We start from the raw sequence: 7,261 nt of genomic DNA on the forward strand, positions 1-7,261 counted from the left end.
ACACTTGAATCAAAAGGAGTTACAACATGCTTGCAATCAAGAAAGTTATATTTTTTCAAAATTTTCTCAACATAATGTGACTGGTCAAGGAATATTCCATCACATGTTTTAGTAATTTTTATTCCAAGAATTAAGTTTGCCTCCCCAAGATCTTTCATGTCAAAATGGCTTCTAACAATATTTTTAGTTTCACCAATACCATTCATGTTAGAGTCAAAGATCAATAAATCATCAACATAGAGGCAAACAATAACATGTGAATTATTCCAAGACTTATGATAGATGCACTTATCACATTCGTTTGTTTTAAAACCATTTTCAATCATGCAGGAATCAAATTTCTCATGTCATTGCTTTGGTGCTTGTTTCAAGCCATATAGGGATTTAGTAAGTTTACACACTTTGCTTTCTTGGTCTGCTTCAACAAAACCTTCGGGTTGTTCCATATAAATTTCCTCATTTAGGTCCCCATTTAAAAAAGCAGTTTTTACATTCATTTGGTGAATATGCAAATCAAAAATTGCAGCAATTACAATTAAAAGCCTTATGGATGTAATTCTAGTTATCGGAGAAAAAGTATCAAAAAGTTCTAGGCCTTCTAGTCGTTTAAAACCTTTAGCAACCAGTCTAGCTTTATATTTATCAACAGAGCCATCCGGTTTTAACTTTTTTCTAAGGACCCATTTACACCCAATTGTTTTACAACCCGGTGGTAAATCAACTAACTTCCAAGTTTTATTGGAAATAAGTGATTCTATTTCATCATTTACAGCCTCTTTCCAAAAAATAGCATCATGTGAAGATAAAGCTTTTTGTAAACTGAGAGGGTCATTTCCAACATTAAAAACATAAAAATCAGGACCAAAATCTTTTTCTACTCTAGCTCTTTTACGTCTTCTTAACTCAAAATCATCACTTTCTTTATTTTTCAAAACAAAAATAGAAGAACTAGGTAGTGACAAAATATTTTCGTTAGTCCTATGACCCCCACTATTTTTAGAATCAAATGGAAATTTATTTTCATGAAAAATAGCATCTTCTGTGTTATAGCCCGTATTTTGTACGATCGGATAATTCGAGATAATTGCGAAAAAGTAAAAGGCAAGACTATTTTCCAAAATTATTTCAATGAACAAGTTGTTTACTAGTATGGAAATGTTGAGAAAGACTAAGGGTAACAAGGGAAATTCGCAAGATGACTCATAGAAATATGGAGGAAGGCTAAGGGCAAATTTGGAATTTGGAAAATAAACTTGTCATGAAATAAAATGGGCTTGGAATAAAAAGAAAGAAAAAAAAAGATTTGGGCTTGACTAATTTGGGCCAAAGTGGTCGGCCATGTGGGGTGGCCCAAGGCCCACATGGAGGCCTAATATGTATTCATAAAAAGATGACCAATTAGTCATCTTTTTCATTCTTAACACTTAGACCTTTCAAGAAACTTGTAGAAGAGCAAAAAATAAAGGCCATTCGGCCAAAGGAGAGAAAAATTGGAGCTTCCAAATTTGATCCAAAAAAATATTTTCTTCTAGTATTCCTACTAATTTGAAGGTCCTCTTTAACGTGGTACAATTGTTGGAGCAAGAAATCCCCTCTTTGTTGCAAGTTCATAATTATAGTCAAGTGGAAAATTGAGGAAAAAGGTAAGAATTCATATTCTTTTATATGTTATGGAAGGTTTGTGTATGTTGTAGTATGTAGAAATGAATGAAAATCATGGAAATAGTGTGTTGTGGGTGTGGCCGTGTGGTGTGTGTGTATGTATGATGGCCGTGTATATGTGTGAGTGTGTAGGAATGATGACTCAATTATTTTATCTAGTGTTTTGGTTGTTGTTGTTGTGGATTCTATGTTGATGATGAAAGTTGGGTGATTCTAGTTGAAGTTGTAAGTGTTGGAGAGTGTTTTGGAAGCTAATGTGACTATAATATCATTTTTTGTATTTATGGAAATAATGTTGTTAGTGTGTGAATCATTGGTATAGTTCATGAATTGAAGGAAGGAAATGAGTTGTCATTGTTTTTGTTGAATTTGAAAGGTTGCGGGTGAAGTAATATGTTGATTGGGTTGTTGGAATATTTTGTGAATTGTTAGAAGTATTCTTGAATCATGTTAGAAAGTGTTATATCCCGCATTTTAGCATATTCGGAAAATTCGAAATAATTTTGACTTGTAAGAAATAAGGTCATAGTTTGATCTTTATTTAATATATGTGTGTTGTATATGAAATGTTGACGTGGAAATATGGAGGAAGGTCAAGGGCAAAATGGGAAATTTTATAAACTAGTTTCGGAAATTTTAAAGTAAGACCCGCAACAATTTGAGCCTAAATGAAAAAAAAAAAAAAAAAGGGCCCAAAAATTTTGGGGTGGCCGGCCAACCACATGGCCCAAGCCCACTTTTAAAGTAAAACCCATGTATATTAAAGGAAGGGGGGCCATTTATTCTTCATTTTAGAAGAACTTTCAAGAACACAAAAATTAGAGCAAAAAAGAGAGGGGCATTCGGCTACAAGAAAGAAAGAAAAAAAAAATTGTTGCCCACAAATCTTTGATGCAAAAACTAAATTCTTCTTGAATTTCCACTAAGTTGGAAACCCTCTTCAAGGTGATACAAATTTGGAAGCAAAAGAGTACTTTTTTTACAAAGTGAAGAATTTGGAAAAGGTAAGATTCTACTCTTTTTAGCTTGGAAGAATTTTATATATATGTTGTAGTATGTGGGAATGAATGTAGAGTATGAAAATCTTGTGTTATGGGTATGTGGGTGTGTGGCCGAAAATGGGTGGATGGAGAGAAATGATTAAAAATTTATTTATTATGTCAATTGTGTTGTAATGACCTTTTTATGCAAATGGAAGAACATTAGTTCAAGTTGGTATGAAAAATTGGTTGTTAAGTTGTTCTAGGAAATTTTGTGATTTTAATATAGTTTATGTAATTATGGAAATGAATTGTTAAAGTGTAAATGGTGGCTGTTGTTGATGAGATGGAAAGATGAAAAATGTGTTGTGAATGTTGTGTCGAAGGTTGGAGATTTCGGATGAATTCTAGTCTTGGTGGGATTTTTGTATATTTTGTAAAATGGTATGAAATGCTTTGAATTGCACTTGAATGGTCTTGAATTGGTAATGAATGTGTAGGTGTCGATATTGGCTTGAAAAATCCGTAGTTGAATGGAATGCCGGTGGATTATGTTGAAAGGAAGATTACTAGTGTTGGAATGCATTTTAAATTGGTTTTGATGTTATTGGTTTGGTTGTTGTATTGTTGGTATGGTTGTTGACGAATTTGGCCGAGTTAAATTCTCGGGGATGTTGAATTTACAGGGGAGGTGCTGCCGAAATTTCGGTAGACAAATACTAATTAGAATTAAAAATTCTAAGTACTAGTAGCTAATTTTTGGAAATTGATAATATTATTGTAGATATTGGAGAGCCCGAGACCTGAGTCGGGATTCGTTTGGCGAGTGATCGAGATTTGGTAGTGAGCGATCGAGGTATGTAAAGCTTACCGTTCTTCCTTTTTGGCATGACCTTTATGAAATAAATGAATGACAAATATGTATGCTCCAAAGAAAAATTCTACTCCTAGAGCCACTAGGATGACCTATGTCTTTGATTTCCATAAACTATTCCATATGACTTGTCACATACTTATGATGTTTGAAGTATTAGTCGATACGTTTCCGGATATGGTTTGAAAAATATTCGATATGGCCTAAGTTTGGATATGTATATTTAGGATATGTGCATATGATTCTAAGACTTTGTTCGAAGTACCCTATAATGTTATTTGAAAGTTCCTCAATATGGATGATGCTAAATTTTCAGAAAATGACCTATGATGTGTTTTCGAAAGTTTTGTAATTTGGAAGTCCGTAACTTTTGTATATTAATTTCCGATGGACTAGATGCCTACCTTGAGCCTTTTTAATATCAGTATGTATATGTATTTATCCGTCGAGTCTTCGAATTTATTTAAATATGTGTATGCATATGGTTTCCGCACTACTCCGCTCGTGCCTACTACTATGATATCGTTCGCCGGATCCCGGGCCGGTTTTGTGATCGTGCGCACTATGTGATATTCGGCAGTATGATGTGTTAACGGTTCCCGAGGCCTCGCCATAGGGTCGGGTTCCGCTTATATACGGCGTTATGATGTGATATGATATATGACATGTTTTGGCGTTGTGATACGTTATGATGATATGATGTGTTCGGGGTTTGTACGGAGATCTGAAACTTTCTGGAGTATGATGTGTTGTGGCACCAGCGTCGGAGTGGCGACCACGTTCCTGAGCCTTATGCACGATTTTTTAATTGCATGATATATATATATATATATATATATATATATATATATATATATATATATATATATATATATATATATGTGTGTGTGTGTGTGTGTGTGTGTGTGTGTGTGTGTGTGTGTGTGTGTGTGTCTTCTGCACAGATATTGATATATTCTTCGGTATCCATATTCTGCACTCCTCACTTTGGTTATGATTCTGACTTCATTATTTCATGCTTTACATACTCAGTACATATTTTGTACTGACCCCCTTCCTTCGGGGGCTGCGTTTCATGCCCGCAGGTACGGACGTTCATTTTGGTGATTCCCCAGTATAGGATACATACTCTGCCACTTGGATTACTTCTTTTGATTCGGAGCTCATACTTTTGGTACATATCTTCTGCTACACATATTCTGTATATATATGACTATTTGGGTACGGCGGGGCCCTGTCCCGACATATGCTTCTGTTATGTTTTGTAGAGGTCTGTAGTCATATATGTGGGTCATGGGTCATGTTTGTTCGTTTGTGATTATGATTTCGTCTTAGTGCGGCCCCGTTTACTATTATGGCCAAAACGGCCCATTTGTCTGTATATGTGTGTATATTTGGCGATGTGTATTCCGCCAATCTATCGGATTTAGATATGATGTTTTTGTACGGGCGACTGCTTAAAATGATACTTGTTTTCAGCATTTGCTTAAATGACGTAGGTTCAGTTTGAATAAAATTTTGATATGTCGATCTGGTACGTAAGTCTGTTTGAGTGTCCAAATAGGGCACCAGTCGCGGCCCACGGGGCTGGGTCGTGACAGAAAGATTTCGGATTAATACTTGAATGTGAAATCATTGGTGCTAGCTTGAATATATGTGATTAAATTGAATGTAAATGAAATGCCGTGAATTGTGTGACAAGAGTTATTGATGTTAGAATATGTTTTGGGATTGATTGTTGAAGTTGTTAGTATGATTGTTGGTAATGTTGTTAATAATTTGGCCGAGTTAATTTCTCGGATTTGTTGTTGTATTTTGGTCGAGTTGAATTCTCGGGGATGGTGTATTTACAGGGGAAATGCTGCCGAAATTTCGGTAGATTATAAACAAGTTTACTTGAAAGACTAAGATAAGTGTGCGACAGTATGTCTAATGATTATGTAAATCTCCTTGAATGTAAACTAACGAGCTTGGACGAATAAACGTAGCTAATAGGACGTGGAGCAAGTATGTAAGGCTTACCCGTTCTTTCTTTGGCATGATCTTTATGAAACAAATATATGATGTATATGCATGATTTTAAAGAAATTTCTATTCTTAGAGAGCCACTAGGATGGCTAACGTCTTTGATTTCCATAAGCTGTTCCATATGGTTAATGCGTATTTATGATGTCCGAAGTTCAGTTTGATATGTGTTCAAATGGCATTCGAAAGATAATTGATATGACTAAGGTTTTGATCTCCAATTGCTAGAACGTTCGATTATTCCGTTAAGTCTTTGATACATTTCGATATATATATATATATATATGATTCCAAAAGTTATATTTGATTTGATCCATGCGATATCCGAAAGATACTTGATACGATTGTTGCTTCGATTTTCCAAAAATGACTTCTGAAATGTTCGTAAAGGTTCTGTGGTAAAAACATCCGTAACTTTCATATATTAACTCCGATTGGTTTGAAACTTGTTTCTGAGCCTTCAGGTGTCGGCAAGTATATTTACCTATTGAGTCTTGATTATATGCATACAGTTTCTCACTATTCTGCTCGTGCATGTGCTATTACCTCTTTTGCCGGGTCCCGGGGCGGTATATTTCGTGTGCATGGTTCGTCGGGTCCCTTGCTTGAGGGCCAAGTACCATATATGAATTCTGGAGTATGATGTGCTAACGGTGTTATGATGTGTTCATGGTTCGCCGAACCAAATATGTGTATATGTATATTCTGATCTTATGATGTGATATTATGATGTGTGACGGAGATTACGGAGCAAATCTTCTGGAGTATGATGTGTGTGGCGCCAAAGGCAGGGTGGCGCCACGTTCCCCAGGTCCCGTAAGGGGCCGGATACCGTTCCTGGCATGCATAATTCGTGTTTCCAGTAAGTTATTTTTATTATTCTGCATATCATGCTTATTGTCTGTACTAACCTTTTGCGCATGCCAGAGCAATATAATATGTGTATATGGATCGGGCTGCACGTTCCGTAGCAAATACATTCGTGGATCGGGCCGAACGTTCCTCGGCACTAATATGTTATATATATGGATCGGGCCGTACGTTCCTCGGCACTATTCTGTTACATATGATCTGTTATGTGTGTATGTGTGTGATGACATACGATGTTGGCACGCGCAGTCGATGTTTGGAAAATACACATTTTGGCACTCTGGATGACCTACTTACTTTTTGTACTTCTTCTGACATATGGCATCGGTATATACGATTTGCATTCTGAAAAATAAGTATTTTGGTATTCTGAAAGTGTACTTACTTTTGTACCGTTTCTTTCGATTATGATTTTGTTTTCTGTATTCCATGCTTTACATATTCAGTACATATTCCGTACTGACCCCCTGTTCTTCGGGGGCTGCGTTTCATGCCACGCAGGTACACCCAGTTGAGCAAAGGACATTGTTAGAAGATGCTTCAACTGGATTGGCGAGCTCCACTTCCTTTGGAGTGTTGCCGAGTCGGAGTTTGTATGATATGATTTCTGATCGGAGTTAGAGACTTTGCAGACAGAGTCGTGGGTATAGAATGTTAGTTTTGTAAGCGGCTTTATCAGCCGATGTGTCATTTTATGTTATGTTACAAATTTCGTGTGATTACAGATTTGACTTGTTTCTGAAAGTTTCCAAAAGCATTTATTACGTTTGTCATTTCACTAATTAAGAGTTCAAAAGATTATGTATGTAACAAGAGTCAGAGGGTTCGCTCGGCCCTAAGTAAGGGTCGG

General features: G+C 36.1%; 1 long non-coding RNA gene across 2 annotated transcripts; it reads left to right on the plus strand.

The window, feature by feature from the left end:
• The first annotated feature begins 2,322 nt into the window (after window positions 1–2,322).
• On the plus strand, window positions 2,323–7,261 carry LOC132634351 (uncharacterized). Of its 2 annotated transcripts, XR_009580123.1 has the most exons (4): window positions 2,323–2,666; window positions 3,427–3,498; window positions 4,602–4,690; window positions 6,913–7,257. It is a non-coding gene; the product is annotated as an uncharacterized LOC132634351 (long non-coding RNA). The 2 variants fall into 2 exon arrangements; XR_009580122.1 differs by having other exon boundaries at window positions 2,334–2,666; window positions 4,602–7,261.

This window comes from Lycium barbarum, chromosome 3 (assembly GCF_019175385.1).
Source record: "Lycium barbarum isolate Lr01 chromosome 3, ASM1917538v2, whole genome shotgun sequence".
NCBI classification, from domain to species: Eukaryota; Viridiplantae; Streptophyta; class Magnoliopsida; order Solanales; family Solanaceae; genus Lycium; species Lycium barbarum.